Raw genomic sequence first — 17,316 nt, forward strand, 5'->3', positions numbered from 1 at the left:
GCCTTGAATCATTTACATCATAGGTCTTCAACAGGGTTGTCGCAAAATCGTGAGTTGATTAGACATTCGTATTTTTTGTTTTTAATTTTCTCCCACAAATTTAAATTTCTTTAAATACACATTAACGTGAATCCAACATATTTTAGAAAAGGGATAAATGGAGGCAGAAGACGTTATCAGTCAGCACTTCACTCATTCGTATCTGATACAGGAGCTGTCTCAACAGCACACCCTTTCACATAAAGCGGCATATTACACGCCGACTCTGTGAAGTTCCTCGCAACTGGCCAAGAAAGCTTGCATCTGTCAATTATTTTCTTAATCTGTGTATTATTTGAACAGATTAATACTGAATGCAATATGATAATAATGTATATTTATAAATAGCACTGGGTTGATTTTAATATAGAACACACACAGTAGGTAGGGGGTCTCTACTTAATCTCTCTGTTTCCGGTCCTTGGCCTGAAAAATGTTGAAGACCCCAGATTAACATATCATATGCACATTTTTAACACAATGTTGAACATATTTTCAAATCATCAAGGCCTTAGATGAAAAATATCAAGGATTTGACAAACTCCACATCCAAATCAAATCTTACCAAAATCCATGTACATGTGGAGCTGACCTCCACCTTTTTTTCCATATGGGTTGACAGCTTAACACTGATAGAGCCCATTCAGATTAGAGGTCTTCCTCAAAAACTGCAGAGTTGCACCCTGAACTTTAATATCAGACTCAGGCAAAGACTGACCAGACCTGGAAGAGACAAATGAGGCTCTGAGGGAAAGACTAAAAGATAAAAGGAAATGAAAAGAATGTTATTAGCTCTTAATTGATTGATTTTCTTGTATTGTTACATTCCTTATTGGTTAAAAACACACTGAACACACATCTATCGATATTTAGCACTTGGAATATTACAGTACAGACAATGTTGTTGTGTCAACACGAACAACTTGAACAACAGTGTGGAAATTATGCAGTAGTTGGTGAAAGAGGGTGTTGAGTTGATGGAGTTTCCTCACCATCAGATGCCTCTGCTTTGTGAAATTTGTTTCACTAAAGTCACAACTGTTTCACCTCTATACAAATATTTGGAAAGTGACAAAGCAGATAATGATTTGAGATAAATCATGTAAACGCTGCTTGTTTAAGAGAGCCTTAACTGATGGCTGCTATTTAAACTGCTCTACCTGCTCCAGGTGAAATGTGCCTCTGGGTTGGCGTTGGCCACACATTCATAGGAGTCTTCAGAACGTTGAACAATCATCACGTCCATGGGTGGGACTGGAAATTAAAACAAAGAAAAATAGGAAAATGACTTTTTGAGCTGTGACGTGTTGGATATGTTAATAATGATAAAATGTAAATTATATCAAACCCATCCCTTTGTGCACACAGATCAAATGTGCACTTTTGTAGAGGACGGCAGTCAAGGGGTCCATTTCACAAAGCAGGTTCAACAAACTCTGAGTCTAATCCTGAACTCTGAGTTGATCTACTCCGAGTTAGAAAACTCTGAGTTTACGGTTTTAGAGCAGCAGATTTGAGTTAGTGTAATCGACTCAGAGTAATTTTACCTGGAGTTAAGCACGTGTGCCACAACTCTAGTGGAAATCCTAATGCGCTCATATGACGAGTTTCAACACGTTTTTAGAAAGAAGTGCAACACCGCTGCAACTGCAAAAGAGAGAGAGACGGCATAGGAGACCATTGCTGCTCGGGTCAATGCGTAAGTTTAAGTCTAGTCCTTTACAATCACAATAATATTACTGGGGAAAACTGCTTGAATGGTAGCCTATTCATTTATTTCATAGGTGCAAACCCGCAGGGGAGAAGCGCACTATGCAGCAGCTTAATATGAAATATAAAAACACTGTTCAAACAGGTAAGACCTCGGCATAGAGGGACCTCATTTTGATCATCTTTTACACTGTAAAGTAAATATTAAGTGGCTATTTAACTGTGCGGTTGTTTTATTGCCAACATAATGCTGTTTTCACACACATAAATGTCTTCTCATCTATATCATGTTCTGTTAAATAATTAAGCCTGTTTACGCTGACACAGACTTCTACTCAGCCAAAAGAAAGAAGGCAGATGCCTGTAAAACAGGTGGTGGCCCAGCACCTCCACCTCTAACGTAGGCAGAGGAGCCCTAAGACCGAATATTGGGAGGCCAGTGGCTGAGGGAATCCCTGGGGGGAGCTCATCCTCTGAGTCCAGCCCCCAAGACACAAGTGCCTTCATAAAATGTAATAGGCCTATAGATATATTTTTCTAAGTCTATTCATACAATTATTTACTTGTCTTTTATGTCTGTTTTTTCTTTTGTCCCAACAGATTCTGATGGTACCCCTCAAAGAGATAATGTCTGGAAATGCTAAAACATCTATGCGTGGTCTGATAACCATCTCCCGACGAATATTTAATTCTCTGTGAAGCAGTGCTGCACCTTCATCCACGGGATCGTTGTCAAAAGGACATGCCATGTTCGTGAAAAAAGTTGCCTCCTACTGTGCCTAATGGACTTCTGAAATAGCCTACTGACTACTGACGATTTTTTTTAATGATTTTTGACGGACGGCAGAACAAGGCTACGCCAAAACTCGCCTGCTGAATGAATGAAAGACAGAGGAAATCAAATGGCGTGTGTGGCTGAAAGAGGGTGGAGACGGAGAGAAACTCGAGGTTCACTGAGTAAAACCTGGTCCCGATCAGGTTAGGTTCATAGAGTGTTGCTACGGTAACTGACCGAAAGCTTAAGTTACCTCTCTCTGTGAAACAGGCTAGAGTTATCCCGCTTTCTCTGGTTTGAGTTACCTCCCTTTGTGAAACGGAAAACTCTGAGTTTCCCTCATTTCAGGGTTAATAAACTCAGTTTTCATTAAACCTGCTTTGTGAAACGGGCCCCTGGTGTCAATTTGCCAGGTTTTGTTGACTCATAGTTTGCCCATCAAGAAGAGAAGATGCTAAATACAAAAAGTAAAGCTATCAGCTAAGGAAGCACTTCTTCTCTTAGTCTAGATGTCGTCATTTTGTCCTGACCCATGCCATTTTTTCCACCTAGTCTAGAATAACCAGGTGGAGTAAACACAATGAAGAAAACAAACAAATCACACAGAGGAAAGAAATCCTCAAATATTAAGCAAAGGTAAAGCAATATTTGTAAGCACTGCCACATCTTGTTTTATTTGTGTAATCCTGGATGTAAAGTAAATTTAACTACTTAAAAAACATAGAAATCAATAAGAATTCGGTGTAAATATTTTTTTAACTCACAGTGAACTTGGATGGTCAAAGACAGGACTTGTTCTTCAGGCAGGCCTGTTGTTCTGATGACACACTGAACCAGCTGGTTGTTGATTTCCGTGGTAGGGACTCCAAACAGTGAGCTGGTTGTGGTCGTTGTACCGTTGTCATGCTGGGTGGAGTTGGTCGTCACCCTCACTGCCAGGGTACCAGTGAGCCAGGTCACCTCTGAAGGAGGCTTGGAGCCGGCAGCCGTGCAGGTAGCAAGCGAAACTTCTCCAGTACCCAAAGTTAAATTATCACCCTTCAGGCTTGTGACTGGAGGCACTAGAATAGTCACCACACATGAGAAGAGTCAATCTAACGGCTAAAAGGTGAAAACAACACAACATTTTAACTGTCAAGTTTCATCATACCAAGCAGGTTCAGAGGTATCTCTGTCTTGTGTAGCTGCCTTCATCCTTCAATTCAACTTTGGACAGCTGTAGAGATCCATTTTTGTCAGAAAAATTCCCAATAAACTGAAACCGATGATCAGGTCCATTAACATATTGGGGTCCATCCAAGTGGATTGTGTAAAAGTTGTCATTTTCAGGTTTTTCTCTGGTTCTCTTCTGCCATGTAATCTGAGTCAGGGTCTCCGAGGTCTCAATGAGTCTGCAGGGTAAGATGGCGGTCCCTCCTTTCACCACCGTTGTGCTTCCACCAATCACCTGGAGGGCTGTAGAGGACAGGATATGTTATTAGTTTTTTTGCTGTAATATCTTTATGACTGGTCCTTGTTCATGCATTGAGAAGCCATTTGAGAGATAACAAACGTGTGTCCCCAAGTCATAAGGCTCACACAACAAACAGCACCGTTAGTGGTTCTGAAACAGCGTTATTGATCAGCAGACCACCTGTTAAAATATTCTACTGCACCACAAAGAATCCATACTGAGCATGGAACTGAGATTGGATCTGAAATGAGGTGTGAACACAGGTACTTAATGTCAGCCACTTCCAAACAGGTTTCCTAGGTTGGATGTTAATGGAAAATCTATTAACTGACAGTTTACAAAATGCCACAGTGAGAAACTCCTCATGCCTCATAACTTGCTCAAGTTGAGAAGCTGAAGTAGACTAATAATTGACATAGCGCTGATTTTTGGGAAAATAAATATGCAAGCGCATTCCTACATATTGCTATTAAAAGCACAGGGCGTATGCATTTGTGGTGTCAGCACAAAAAATCAAGTATTAGCAAGGCACTTAATTGAACTTTTAAATCATTCCACTGAGAAATGAAGGACATGTGACAGGAAAATGAGACTCACATTCTTCACTCTGTTGTGAAAACAATGTTACTAAACAGTGAGCAGTAATATCTAGACTTCTAAAGGCCTTGTGCGAATAGGAAGTTGGGTTGAATTATGATATTAATACACCATCCAATACTGCTACTGAGCCATTAGAACGTACTGTAGCCACACTAACTGGCTCAATACACAAATATGGAATAGTTAAAATTATTTAAATTTATTTTTTTTGGATTTTAAATAAACCTTATTGCTAATTCTTCTATTTACAATTTATCCCATTTCTTTTTCACCAACAAAGTAAATAAAAACCAACAAAATGTTGTTATAGTTCAGGACCAGAGAGTGTCCTCTAACTGAACACAGGACGTCCTTCACCCCACATGTCCACAAACTCCTGCGTTCGTCCAGTCAGTCCGTAAAAGCTGAACTCTGAGTCGAGCTGCCAGCAGCCCGGTCACCATGGACACCACATCTTTTGACCCCTGACCCTGTTCCTCCTGGTCTTCCAGATGTCCCTGAAACAAAGTTAGTCAGCTGGTGGACAGACTTCTGTCTGGGACTAAAAGAAAAAAACAGACTAAACCCCTGAAACCACCTCTTTAGGAGCCTGAACAGAGCCTCTAATCTGGGACATCGGACAAAGAGATGTAGGACCGTCTCTGACTGGGAGCAGAAGGGACAGCCGTGCCCTGTGTTCGGACCAAGGTGCACCAGATACTTGTTTGTAGCTATGGCCCCATGTACAATCCTGTCCGTTTATTGACAGGAGGTTTGTACAGGGATCCCACGCCAAAAACCCCAGTCCACCTGGACACCTTCAGCCCTGCCAGGGTAAGTTCGACACCTTTACGCTGAGGAAGTAGATGTCTTTCTTCCCCAGATTTTGAGACTCTGGGGTTTTCAGACTCAGCAGGTCGTCCTCCTCTGGCTGCTAGCAAACGCTCTGAGGCCTCCTGGCAGGGAGGCACAGACCTCCTCCACCAGCCTGAGCAGCACCCTGGTGGACCTGATGCAGAGCAGGTCTGCTAGATGAGGGATAGATGTCTTCATCAGGTGACCCAGCTTCACCAGCCCAGCCTCTCTCAGTCGGACTCCCAGGCTAGCAGAAGACAGGACCTGAGAGGTGACGGTACTATTCCCAAAGACCCACATCCCTGCTGTGGTCCCTGTCTTTCGCCTGCAGCAGCGACTGGTAGAACGATGTTAGTCCAGTTAAATCCACCGACTCAGGTTGGACTGGGAACAAATGTTTGTCATACCCGAGTCGTCTGCAGTGTAAGTGTCACAAGGCGAGATGTAATGTCCACAAGTCCAGACAACATCCACCCTCCTGCCCTGGCAGATACAGGACAGCAGCTCTAGTCCAGTGTTGCCCAGACCACAAAAAAGTCCACGATCTCCTTCTGGACGTTGTCCAGGCCTCTTGGTCGCCACCAAGAGCTACAATTAGCTGGAGGCTAGGAAGAGCTACTATTAACTGGGAAGCTAAGATGATCTACTGCTAGCTGGGAGGCTAGATTTGTTTATTTAAGGTTAATTTTCTGACGTCATATAGGACAGGACCTTTAAAGATTTATATTTCTAAATAAAAGTTTTCTCATTCACTTCCATTTAGTCAATGCTTGGTCACCTTACCTTATAGCAGATTTAGGCCAACATAGCAAGGAAGCTAGGAAGAGCTACGGTTAGCTGGGAGGCAAGGAAGAGCTACCATTAGCTGGGAGGCTAGGAAGAGCTACCGTTAGCTGGGAGGCTAGGATGAGCTACCATTAGCTGTGAGGCTAGGAAGAGCTACCGTTAGCTGGGAGGCTAGGAAGAGCCATCGTTAGTTTGGAGCCAAGAAAAAGCTACCATAAGCTGGAGGCAAGAAAGAGCTACAGTTAGCTGGGAGGCCAAGAAGCTAAGAAGAGTTACTACTAGCTGGGAGGCTAGGAAGAGCTTCTCTTAATTTGGAGACTAGAAAGAGCTACCATTAGCTGCGGGCTAAGAAGAGCTCCTATTAGCTGGGAGGCTAAGAAACTAAGAAGAGCTACTATTAGCTAGGAAGCTAGATAGAGCCACTGTTAAAAGAACAACATGTTACATTGGGGGAGTTGAATTCAAGAACACAAAGTTTAGATTATGGCTTCATGGAGAGAAACAATAGGCCAGTGACCGTGAGTTTAGGTGGAGAGAGTAATGATCACGGACTGAATGCAGCTCAGTCATGGTGCTTATTGATCTTATTGCACCTCACTGCACCCTATTACACATATTACTGCACATATTATTACAAGTTATTGCACAACTTATTGCAACTAAATGCATATTATTAAACCTTATTGCACCCTATTGCTCACATTACTGCACCTTATTACAACTCACTGCCCCTTACTGCACATCACTGCCCCTGACTGTTTCTTAGGGCACCTTATTGCACCTTACTTATTACAATGTATTGCACTTTATTGCACAGATTACTGCACGTTACTACAACTTATTGCATCAAATTAAACTGTATTGTATCCTACTGCACCATATTGCACACCTTACTGGACATTACTGCACCTTGTTGCACCGATTTAGATGATTTATTAAATTACTATATCTTTCTCAGAATGTTTTTTTATCTGTTTTATTTTTTTCCTTTGCATTTTGTTCACTCAGATTTTTAATCTCTATATTCAGAACATGAAGGGATATTGACAATAAAGAAATCTTGAATGGGCTTTTATTAAGACAGTAGAATCAACCATCTTGAATCTTGAATCCTGACCTCACTGTCGTGGTCACATGCTTCTGTGTTGCCATGGTGATGATGTCACAGAGTCTCTGTGTTGCCATAGTGATCACGTCACTCCTTTGATGTTGTGATGATGTCACAAGATGTGATGGAATCTCCTAAGCCACACCCACAATTAGCAGAGATCAAAGGCACATTTCTTTTGAGATCAAAGGCAATCTGCCTTTGATCTCAGTGTCACCTGACAGAGACCTTAAATAGGAGCCGATTCATCAAAGAGTCATACGAGATTCATTAGAGATTCATTACAGATTCACTAGAGATTCACTAGAGATTCATCAGAGATTCATAAGAGATTCATCAGAGATTCATCAGAGAGAAGAGTTAGATAGTTAAATCGCTTGATCTTCGCTAAAAAAGCAACGCTATTCGGGCAACTTGAAACTTTCAAACCTGTCAACCTATACATCCAAGATTATGTATCGTAATACCACACCAACAACAGTTCCAATGAACAGTGGAAGCTATTCCCAGACAGAGGAAATCCCACAGATCACAATGGACACGGTTCGTCCACTGATCGAATCCTTTTTCAGGAGCATCACACCAGATCAGTGGGCATGTTTAAAATTAGGTAAACCAGACGATGTTACCAGTTCTATGCTGGCACAGCTGCTGTCAGACTTGATAGAGCTCATTTCTAAATCATTGCTGGAAAAAATCAAACAGAGGCATCTTATTTCTGAGGAAGCTGTCTTGACCAGCGTGGGCGACACACTTCCTCAGACCTTTGCTCAAGTCCTGGACATTAAAGAAGAGGTCCGCTCTGAGAGCTCAGAGGTGTTGACCAGCTTAATTGCTCAAGACGTAGCTGAGAGCGTCAACTCCATCCTCTCTGCTTGCGAGGACACTGAAGAGCGGGAAGTTCAACGACACGTCACTCCCAAAAGAAGAATTAGACGTATGGTTCGTTACATCAGCAAGATGTTGAAAGAATTTATTGAGATGATGACACACAAACCTCAAATAAATAAGAAGAAAAAGAAAAGTGTGGCCACCCCCCTAAAAGATGAAGACACTGACAAAACGTCACAAGTTCTGGAGTCTACAAAAACTAAAAGTGGCATTCAATTATTTGACACATACACCCATGAGACAGCCTCCATAGGAGACAAGGAGAGCTGTAAGACTAAAACAACAGAAACTGACACAGACAGAGAAGAGATCCGAGGAGAAGCAGTCCCAGACTGGTCTTCTCTCAAGGCTGAAGTAGATGAGGGTGAAGCTGCTCAGCCTGGAGATGAAGAGGTCCAGACTCCTAAATCCAGGACGTGCAAACTGTCCCTGAAGAGAATGGGGGGCATAATTCAAGGGTTCTTTGTGAAACCTTTATTCAGAAAGCCTCGTGCTGGAGTCACAGTGGCATCAACACAGTCACCAGATGTCCCACAGCTGAACTCTGTGAAGGTCATTGTGCCTGAGCAGCAGCTTCCAGATGTTGCTGCTGTGGTGCTGGTTGTACCTGAGCAGCAGTTTCAGACAGGCTCCGCTGTGAGGGTGGTTGTACCTGAACATCACATACCAGACGACAGAACACCTCCAGAATGTGGACACCAGGAACCCTCCTCACTGGAGATCATAGTAGTGGAAGATGAAAACGCTGAGTCTGACGAAGAGACCAAGAGCTTCGCAGTGAGCCAGGCTTCAATTGTTTGCCCAGAGTCCAAGAAGAAACTGTCTTTGAAATTCAAGACTAAGGGCTTCTGTGCTAAAAGGATTTTCAAGGTGCGACCTGCTGTAGTCAGATCACCCTCTATGAAGTCATCAAAAGCTGCCTCTACAGATAGAGTTGCGTCTCAGCAGCAGGTCACTACTGTGGTGGTCACTGTTCCCGATGAGCAATTTTCAGAGGCCATGGCTGTGGTGGTCCTAGATCCTGAAGTCAAACCAGCCCAAGACTTTGAGCAGCTGGAAACCTCCTCTCTGGACAGAGTGGTTGAGGACAGCATTGCTCAGTCTGAGACTGAAAAAATTGAGGGTCTGAAAGCAACAGGTCCAAAGTCTAAGAAGAAATTGTCTCGGAAAGAAGTTGGAACCATATGTAGAGGCTTGTGTGTGAAACCACCTGCCCAGCTCTCACCAGAGGCCACCACCGTGGAGATCCCTGCACCTCAACACCACTCACCGAAAGACAAACCAGAAGATGTGCAGTCTAGAAAAACTAAAAGTGACATTCAATTATTTGACACATACACCCAAGAGACAGCCTCCATAGGAGACAAGGAGAGCTGTAAGACTAAAACAACAGAAACTGACACAGACAGAGAGGAGATCCGAGGAGAAGCAGTCCCAGACTGGTCTTCTCTCAAGGCTGAAGCAGATGAGATGAAGCTGCTCAGTCTGGAGATGAAGAGGTCCAGACTCCTAAATCCAGGACGTGCAAACTGTCCCTGAAGAGAATGGGGGGCATAATTCAAGGGTTCTTTGTGAAACCTTTATTCAGAAAGCCTCGTGCTGGAGTCACAGTGGCATCAACACAGTCACCAGACGTCCCACAGCTGAACTCTGTGAAGGTCATTGTGCCTGAGCAGCAGCTTCCAGATGTTGCTGCTGTGGTGCTGGTTGTACCTGAGCAGCAGTTTCAGGCAGGCTCTGCTGTGAGGGTGGTTGTACCTGAACATCACATACCAGACGACAGAACACCTCCAGAATGTGGACACCAGGAACCCTCCTCACTGGAGATCATAGTAGTGGAAGATGAAAACGCTGAGTCTGACGAAGAGACCAAGAGCTTCGCAGTGAGCCAGGCTTCAATTGTTTGCCCAGAGTCCAAGAAGAAACTGTCTTTGAAATTCAAGACTAAGGGCTTCTGTGCTAAAAGGATTTTCAAGGTGCGACCTGCTGTAGTCAGATCACCCTCTATGAAGTCATCAAAAGCTGCCTCTACAGATAGAGTTGGGTCTCAGCAGCAGGTCACTACTGTGGTGGTCACTGTTCCCGATGAGCAATTTTCAGAGGCCATGGCTGTGGTGCTCCTAGATCCTGAAGTCAAACCAGCCCAAGACTTTGAGCAGCTGGAAACCTCCTCTCTGGACAGAGTGGTTGAGGACAGCATTGCTCAGTCTGAGACTGAAAAAATTGAGGGTCTGAAAGCAACAGGTCCAAAGTCTAAGAAGAAATTGTCTCGGAAAGAAGTTGGAACCATATGTAGAGGCTTGTGTGTGAAACCACCTGCCCAGCTCTCACCAGAGGCCACCACCGTGGAGATCCCTGCACCTCAACACCACTCACCGAAAGACAAACCAGAAGATGTGGAGTCTAGAAAAACTAAAAGTGACATTCAATTATTTGACACATACACCCAAGAGACAGCCTCCATAGGAGACAAGGAGAGCTGTAAGACTAAAACAACAGAAACTGACACAGACAGAGAGGAGATCCGAGGAGAAGCAGTCCCAGACTGGTCTTCTCTCAAGGCTGAAGCAGATGAGGATGAAGCTGCTCAGTCTGGAGATGAAGAGGTCCAGACTCCTAAATCCAGCACGTGCAAACTGTCCCTGAAGAGAATGGGGGGCATAATTCAAGGGTTCTTTGTGAAACCTTTATTCAGAAAGCCTCGTGCCGGAGTCACAGTGGCATCAACACAGTCACCAGACGTCCCACAGCTGAACTCTGTGAAGGTCATTGTGCCTGAGCAGCAGCTTCCAGATGTTGCTGCTGTGGTGCTGGTTGTACCTGAGCAGCAGTTTCAGACAGGCTCTGCTGTGAGGGTGGTTGTACCTGAACATCACATACCAGACGACAGAACACCTCCAGAATGTGGACACCAGGAACCCTCCTCACTGGAGATCATAGTAGTGGAAGATGAAAACGCTGAGTCTGACGAAGAGACCAAGAGCTTCGCAGTGAGCCAGGCTTCAATTGTTTGCCCAGAGTCCAAGAAGAAACTGTCTTTGAAATTCAAGACTAAGGGCTTCTGTGCTAAAAGGATTTTCAAGGTGCGACCTGCTGTAGTCAGATCACCCTCTATGAAGTCATCAAAAGCTGCCTCTACAGATAGAGTTGGGTCTCAGCAGCAGGTCACTACTGTGGTGGTCACTGTTCCCGATGAGCAATTTTCAGAGGCCATGGCTGTGGTGCTCCTAGATCCTGAAGTCAAACCAGCCCAAGACTTTGAGCAGCTGGAAACCTCCTCTCTGGACAGAGTGGTTGAGGACAGCACTGCTCAGTCTGAGGCTGAAGAAGTTCAGGGTCTGAAAGCCACAGATCCAAAGTCCAAAAAGAAGTTGACTCATAAAGGAACCATATGTAGAGGCTTGTGTGTGAAACCACCTGCCCAGCTCTCACCAGAGGCCACCACCGTGGAGATCCCTGCACCTCAATACCAGTCACCAAAAGACAAACCAGCCCAAGACTTTGAGCAGCTGGAGACCTCCTCTCTGGACAGAGTAGTTGAGGACAGCATTGCTCATAACGTCCCACAGATCACTGTGGACATGGTTCATCCACTGATCGAATCCTTTTTCAACGGCATCACACCAGACCAGTGGGCATGTTTGAGATTAGGTAAACCAGACTATGTTACCAGTTCTATGCTGGCAAAGCTCCTCAGAGACTTGATCATGCTAATTTCCAAATTCATCCTGGAGAAAATCAATCAAAGGCGTCATATTTCTGAGGAAGCTGTCTTGATCAGCGTGGGCGACACACTTCCTCAAACCTTTGCTCAAGTCCTGGACATTAAAGAAGAGGTCCGCTCTGAGAACTCAGAGGTGTTGACCAGCTTAATTGCCCGAGACGTAGCTGAGAGCGTCAACTCCATCCTCTCTGCTGGCGAGGACACTGAAGAGCAGGAAGTACAACGACACGTCACTCCCAAAAGAAGAATCAGACGTATGGTTCGCTACATCAGCAAGATGTTGGAAGAATTTATTGGGATGATGACACACAAATCTCGAACAAATAAGAAGAAAAAGAAGAAAAGTGTGGCCACCCCCCTGGAAGATGAAGACACTGACAAAAAGTCAGAAGATCTGGAATCTACACAAACTGAAAGTGGCATTCAATCATTTGACGCATACGCCCAGGAGACAGCCTCCATAGGAGACAAGGAGAGCTGCAAGAACAAAACACCAGAAACTGACACAGACAGAGAGGAGATCCAAGGAGAAGCAGTCCGAGACTGGTCTTCTCTCAAGGCTGAAGCAGATGAGGATGAAGCTGCTCAGTCTGGAGATGAAGAGGTCCAGACTCCTAAATCCAGGACGTGCAAACTGTCCCTGAAGAGAATGGGGGGCATAATTCAAGGGTTCTTTGTGAAACCTTTATTCAGAAAGCCTCGTGCTGGAGTCACAGTGGCATCAACACAGTCACCAGATGTCCCACAGCTGAACTCTGTGAAGGTCATTGTGCCTGAGCAGCAGCTTCCAGATGTTGCTGCTGTGGTGCTGGTTGTACCTGAGCAGCAGTTTCAGACAGGCTCTGCTGTGAGGGTGGTTGTACCTGAACATCACATACCAGACGACAGAACACCTCCAGAATGTGGACACCAGGAACCCTCTTCACTGGAGATCATAGTAGTGGAAGATGAAAACGCGGAGTCTGACGAAGAGACCAAGAGCTTCGCAGTGAGCCAGGCTTCAATTGTTTGCCCAGAGTCCAAGAAGAAACTGTCTTTGAAATTCAAGACTAAGGGCTTCTGTGCTAAAAGGATTTTCAAGGTGCGACCTGCTGTAGTTAGATCACCCTCTATGAAGTCATCAAAAGCTGCCTCTACAGATAGAGTTGCGTCTCAGCAGCAGGTCACTACTGTGGTGGTCACTGTTCCGGATGAGCAATTTTCAGAGGCCATGGCTGTGGTGCTCCTAGATCCTGAAGTCAAACCAGCCCAAGACTTTGAGCAGCTGGAAACCTCCTCTCTGGACAGAGAGGTTGAGGACAGCACTGCTCAGTCTGAGGCTGAAGAAGTTCAGGGTCTGAAAGCCACAGGTCTGAAGTCCAAAAAGAAATTGACTCGTAAAGGAACCAAATGTAGACGCTTGTGTGTAAAACCATCTGCCCAGCTCTCACCAGAGGCCACCACCGTGGAGATCCCTGCACCTCAACGCCAGTCACCGAAAAACAAACCAACCCAAGACTTTGAGCAGCTGGAGACCTACTCTCTGGACAGAGTAGTTAAGGGCAGCATTGCTCAGTCCATGGTTGAAGAAGTTCAGGATCTGGAGACACATGTTCCAGCCAATCATCCAAGAAAGAGATGGTCTCTGAAAAGAGTGGGTACCGCATTTAGAGGCTTGTTTGTGAAACCACGTGCTGGAGAGGCATCAACGCAATCACCAGACGTTACCTCTGCTCGCCTCTCACCAGAGACCGCCACCATGGAAGTGACCAAACGTCACCAGTCACCGAAAGAGAAACGAGCCCAAGACTTAGAGCAGATGAAACCCTCCTCTCTGCAAGTTTCAATAGCTGAGGGCGACACAGTTCAGTCTGAGGGCGAAAAAGTCCAGGATCTGAAGGAGACACCTACACCAGCTACAACTCCAAGGAAGAGATGGTCTCTGAAAAAACTGGGTAGCGCGTTTAGAAGCTTGTTTGTGAGACCATGTGCTGGAGAGGCATCAGCTACAGTAACCTCTTCAGACGTTACCCCTGCCCGCCTCTCACCAGAGACCCCCACCATGGAAGTCACTGAACGTCACCAATCACCAAAAGAGACACCAGGCCCAGACTTTAGGCAGAAGGAGCCCTCCTCTCTGGAGTTCACAGTAGATGAGGATGACACTGTTCAGTCTGAGCCAAAATTTAACGAGTCCTCAACAGACGAGCAAGAAAGGTGCAAAACGTGTGTCAGCACTTTTGTTGAGTGCCTGGTTTTAAGGGCCTTTGCAAAAGCAAAAATACCATAGATTTCGACCAGTTTGAGGCCATCCGTTGCAGACTGTACATGAAAATCTGGGCTGAATTCCAGCGTGAGAATATTAACATCCCCACGAAAAGGTTCATGAAGCTCGACAAGGCCGTTTGGGAGGACCTGCTCAAAAGGTGGAAGTCTGCAGACGCTATTGTGTTTTTCATGGATCTAGAGCGACCAGTAATTGACCAAGTGATCGTGGCTTCTTTCAAAGAACATCTAATGAAGCCTAAACACAAAACCAGCTGGAACTTCTTCTGATTTCCCACTTCCCAGATCAGACACACGAGGAGACCTTCTGTTCTAGTGGTTTGTGCAAAACACAGACCAGTGGAGCGGGAGTTCCCTACAGTATTCATTTATTCCATTTATTTCTATTTAACTTCCTTTTATTCCATTTATTTCTATTTAACTTCCATTTATTTCTATTTAACTTCCTTTTATTCCACTTTATTGTCTTCTATCCAGTTTTATGTCATTTAATTCCATTGTATTCCATTTTAATCTATGTCATTGAAAAAAAAAATAAAGCATCAGAAAATAACATTTGAGTTATTCAATATCTCTTCTTTTTGTGTCAAACCTTTCAAACTTTTTTTCTGGTAGAAAAGACTGTTTTTGGAGTTCAGTTGTCGTTTGTAAATGAAGTTTTGGGCTTTGTAGGTTTGGTTTCTACTCTAAATATTGGTCATCAGATGAGATAACTAGTTGTATGTCTATATTCACTAAACAGCATCAGCTAGCTCCCAGGTTAAGTTCAGAATTCACTAGAGGAAGGAAAAAAGGAAGTAATGAAGGACGGATGGACGGAAGAAAGGAAGGAAGGAAGGAAGGATAGAGAGAGGGAAGGAAGGAAGGAAGCAAAGACAGAAGGAAGGAAGGGAGGAATCACCTGTAAAGCCCTGTGTTGTTTCCTGTGAGTGGTCACCTGTAGTTCCTGAGCAGGATGTCCAGGGCGGCCAGCGTGCAGAGCTTCAGGGCTCTCTGGTTCTTGCGGAGGAAGGAGGCAAGGATGGGAACGGAGTCGGGGAGAATCGGCCACAGACCGATTTTCAACGGGGAGCCGGCGATTACCGTCAGAGTTCCATACACAGACACAGGAAAAGAGATTGTATGACGACCACAGAGCAAAAACACACATTAAACATTCAGGGCATACGACCACAACACAACACAACCTGATTCAATGCTTCAATGATCCTGTCACACAAGAACATCATTAAAGGTCTCTGATAGAAAACTAATGTCAGTTCAGGTTTGGAACATTTTAAAAAACTTTGAGTTAAAAGCTCTCTCTGTAAAGGCCAGTCAGATCTCCTGGAGAATGAAACCTGGGGTAGGCTACAGCTAAACGGTGTTTAGGCTAACTTTATCTGGTATATGCTACCATACAATTGTCTGAAGCTAACGAAGTGGCTAACGTTATCTTTCTCAGGAAAATAGGCTAGCTCTACTTGAATTAGATTAACATACCATTACAAATGTGGGCGCTAGTGAAATAAGCTAGCTCTTTCATGTTGAGCATTTTAGCGCATAACGCTTGTTGGTGGATTATGCAATGGTAATTCAAGAAGTCCGGGAAAGCATCGTCCTGCCTGCACTTGGCAATAAATCCATTCAAGCGGCCAACCATTGCGGGTGCGCCATCCGTGGTGATAGACACCAACTTGTACACTGGGAGCTGGGTTTTATCGATAAAGTTTTTGAACGACTGAAATATGTCCTCTCCTCGCGTCTGTTCTTTCATGGGCAGTACTGTTAATAGCTCCTCTTTTGCAGTGATATACCCTTTCTTGAGTTCAAGAGAATAAAACTAGGGCTTAAAATTGTAGGTAACCAACTCGCTAGCTAGCTTGTTAGTTGTGCTGCACTTAGCACCGTTGTTTGCGTATGCGTGGTGACCTAAGTGTCAGAAAAATTCAGATGTCATCTGACTGGCTGCCCTGTATATCAATCAAGTGACGGGATGGATGATAGGCTGACATCTATTTTTTCCTTAATGTCATGCGATCTACCCATACTACCATCTATTTTTTTTTAATGTCATGCGATCTACCCATACTACCATCTTTTTTTTTTTTAATGTCATGCGATCTACCCATACTACCTTTGCGATCGAGTGATCGCAAATATCTAGGTTATTGTTTTATTGTTATTTATTGTTGCAACTTAAATAGTTACTGTCCGCTAAACTACACCAAGAAAACAACATCAACAAACTTATCTGACAGCCCTCCAGAACGTAACTTAAGAAGTAACTTAAGGTATCAAAAAAATACAGCATAAATTCATTTTACTTGACACTAAATGTGAACCACAACACCAGGTTTCTTTGCCTGGATTCCAGTTGTTTCTTGTAATGCAGCGATCCATTTACTTCTCTTTTCTTTGACTTTGGGAGCCTGTAAAAATATATCTCCGACTAATTTTCAAATCTGTTGGTATGGTCAATCGCATGACAGCTCCTCCCCCTTTTAAACATTTTTTAGTTTAGTTTAGTTTAGTTTAGTTTAGTTTAGTTTAGTTTAGTTTAGTTTAGATGCTATTAAAGCCTGTGATTCAAACTAATGCTGATAATCTCCATGCTCAACTGTCATTTTTTTTTTTTTTGCCACTCAGTGCCTATCATGTAACCTATCATGTTGGGGAATCCTACAATAAAATCAGATTATTAATCCTAGTCTGAGGTTGCAGCACAATGCAATAAGAGTATAATCATTCATTTAAATATTTGTACCTACAATCCTGTGGAACTCTTCCTTCCTTCCTCCCATTATAAAATCAAGGGGATTATGTGAACAGGAGGTCCATTCACTGCATTGTTGTGCAGGTGCATTGACTCAAACTGTTAAATCATGCATTACAGTAGTTCACCTAACATCTCTCATACAGATTGGTACGTGGTAAGTTACCACCCAGCACTGATGACCCCATACCCTGATCCTGACCCAGGCCCCCAACAGAGCTTTAACAGGGCTCATTGCAGGACAAGGGCCCGGCCCGTTTCATTCAGTCTTCTTTATTTCCCACAGTTACAAAAGCAACAGTTATTTACTTTTACATTCAATAAAATATACAATTCACCTGTGACCATACCCATTTTTCAGATCTGCATTCATGAT

The 17,316-nt window shown here is 44.0% G+C and overlaps 1 pseudogene; it reads right to left on the minus strand.

Moving 5' to 3' along the window:
- Positions 1-593: 593 nt before the first annotated feature.
- On the minus strand, positions 594-5,711 carry LOC125014648 (annotated as a pseudogene).
- Between the last annotated feature and the right edge of the window lie 11,605 nt (positions 5,712-17,316).

The sequence above is a fragment of the Mugil cephalus genome, chromosome 10 (assembly GCF_022458985.1).
Source record: "Mugil cephalus isolate CIBA_MC_2020 chromosome 10, CIBA_Mcephalus_1.1, whole genome shotgun sequence".
NCBI classification, from domain to species: Eukaryota; Metazoa; Chordata; class Actinopteri; order Mugiliformes; family Mugilidae; genus Mugil; species Mugil cephalus.